General features: G+C 31.5%; 1 long non-coding RNA gene across 1 annotated transcript; it reads right to left on the minus strand.

The window, feature by feature from the left end:
• Positions 1–1,009: 1,009 nt before the first annotated feature.
• On the minus strand, positions 1,010–1,555 carry LOC127149357 (uncharacterized). Its single transcript, XR_007820857.1, has 2 exons — positions 1,340–1,555; positions 1,010–1,191 (listed from the first exon to the last, which is right to left on the minus strand). It is a non-coding gene; the product is annotated as an uncharacterized LOC127149357 (long non-coding RNA).
• Between the last annotated feature and the right edge of the window lie 1,128 nt (positions 1,556–2,683).

A 2,683-nucleotide genomic window follows, 5' to 3' on the forward strand; every position in this document is an offset into this window, starting at 1 on the left:
ATTTGATTACTTGTTTCCCTTTGCAGTTTCTTTTGAAATTTCAATAAAACAAATAAGTTTTCCCCATCAAATTTTCATTGAAATTTCTTTACAAACTCTTAGGGTGCGTTTGAGAGAAAAGTTGTTTTAGAGAAGGGTTAGTGTTATGATAAAACTAGTGTTATGATAAACCTAGTTTTATCATAACCCTTGTTTGGGGGAAGGATTTAAAAATGTAGTTTTATGATAAAAGGTGTTTGGGGGAAGGGTTATGTGGGAAGGGTTATGATAGTGTTATGAATAAGATGTGTTTGGGGGAAGGATTATGTGGGTAGGTTTATGGAGATTTTTTTAAAAAGATGTGTTTGGGGGAAAGGTTATGTGGATAGGTTTATGGAGATTTTATGATAAGATGTGTTTGGGGGAAGGGTTATGTGGGTAGGGTTATAAATAATTTTTTTACTTTTTAATTTTCTTTTTATAAATTCACAATGTAAATAAATTGACCAATTTCAAAATAATTTGCTAAGAAATTGTATATTGTTTTTTTCTATGTCTAATGTTATTGAATTGATCAATTTCAAAATAATTTGATAAGAAATTGTACTAATTTTATTATAAGTCATTTTTTTACAAATACAAACCTAAAGTCCTACGGTTGTTTTTAACATATTTCATTACGTGGTCTACTACATACGTCCATAATTATATTCATTAATTAAATTACTTAGCACTTTAACGCCATTGTGTTCGAATTGTTTCTGTTTGGCATAATATATATAAAAAAAACCAATTCCAAGGACGAGAAGGAATATATATTAGTTTATTTGTTTTAGCACTGATAAAGTAATTCCAAACAAATCCTTATTGGGATTCACTTGATCTGGGGATAATATTTTCCTTGAGCATGCAACTTGTTCTACGACCAACTCTGACCAACGAACTTATCGTAGCAACAAAAAAGAAAAGAAGGGGAATTATTATGTCTAATCTTATCTTTGAAACATATCTCAGAAACACATTTGAGAAAGAGAAAAAAATCAATACATTTCCAACTAGGCAATTCAAATTGATGGGGTCATATCTTCCATGTTCAACGAGGTTTCTCAATTATAACAAATAAAATTGTGAATACAATAGATCCTGAATTTTATAATAATCCTCACATAAGGGCCCTTCAATGACAACTTGTTGTGTACCAGAACCACCACCCTGCATAAATTGAATGTACTATGTTCAGTGTTTATGCTTAGAAGCAATGCAAACATGTATTTCTTTGGTTCAGATTCAATAAGCAACAGTAAGAGTCACATTCAAATTTATTTAATTATTTTCCTCCATTTTTCTAATAAGTTCTAACCTTTTGACTTGCATTTGTACCCTTGCGTAGGGTGACATACTCGCCACATCTCAAAGCACCCCCAGCAAATTCAACCTACAATGCATATAGGACGGCAATATCGTTTGCTTTTCTTACTAAATTGCAGATTTTAGTTCATACACATATCAAAAGGGGATATTTGTTTTCTTTCATAGGGGTCCATAAGCAAAGGTACCTATATTCCCTTGTTGGCAAGAAATTGTTTGAAGTTGGCCATTTTTAAATCACCAACAAGAACAGATTTATGAGCTGCAGAAGCCTTTGAGAGAGGAAATAAAGATAACGTTCCATTCTTAGTCTTTCCTACTTCAGCATCGAGCCAAAATCAACCTTCAAATAGATGGGATAAGGATTGAGCGAAAATCAACTTTCAAATGCACCAAAACCTTCAAATAACAATGTAAATAACTAAGCAAAATCAACAAATTGAATTATTGATTAAAGTATTTTTGTTGTAACAGGAACATGTATACTGAAACAACAAAAAACTATGGCAAGTACAGGATAAGGAAATTTAAAATTCGATCAACTCAGAGAATTCTCAGAACATACCAACTTAGCTTAGTTGACAAAACATTCTTCCTGCAATCTATACTTATATAGGCACGTGCTTATTCATGCACAACAATCGATACTTATAAAGGCACATGCTTATTCATCCATAAGACAAGTGCATTTGTAAGAAAACACCATACAAGCTTCAATGGAGCAACGTGGGCGAGTATTGATTTAAATAACTTGATTGTATCATCATATTGATCGAAGGAAAGATGATCGACCAAAAGCAAAATTAAGCATTTGAAGAAAAAAGTGATGGACTCGAATATATCTATATATATATTGGTGACAGTAACATTAAAAACACATTTGTATGACTTAAGCCGAACAATATAAACCTCAATAGAAATTTAACCAAAGATCAACTTACTGTCAAACTTTACATGAGCAACATCCTTTACATCAAATCTTCGTCCTAACCGATCTCTACAGCTATCGCAAAATTTGTAGTGAATAAATCTCCATAAAAGAAAAGTTTTGAGGCATAAACAATAGAGAAACTGGTCTCATAATAATTTAACTCCATACTCGGTAACATCGATTTACAATATCAAGAAAAAATAAAATAATAAAAAGCGGATTAAGAAATGTGTTTAATACTCAAAATACAACTCCAATCCATGTTCAAAATAAACACAAACAGAAGATTGTTTAGACTATGGAAATGATGATGCAGCGAACTATCAGACCAAAATTATATACATAGCGATGAAGAAAGTAGTAGAGCAGTACAATTCTGTAAATGAGAAAGTAAAAGGCATAAGT

The sequence above is a fragment of the Cucumis melo genome, chromosome 5, assembly GCF_025177605.1.
Source record: "Cucumis melo cultivar AY chromosome 5, USDA_Cmelo_AY_1.0, whole genome shotgun sequence".
NCBI classification, from domain to species: domain Eukaryota; kingdom Viridiplantae; phylum Streptophyta; class Magnoliopsida; order Cucurbitales; family Cucurbitaceae; genus Cucumis; species Cucumis melo.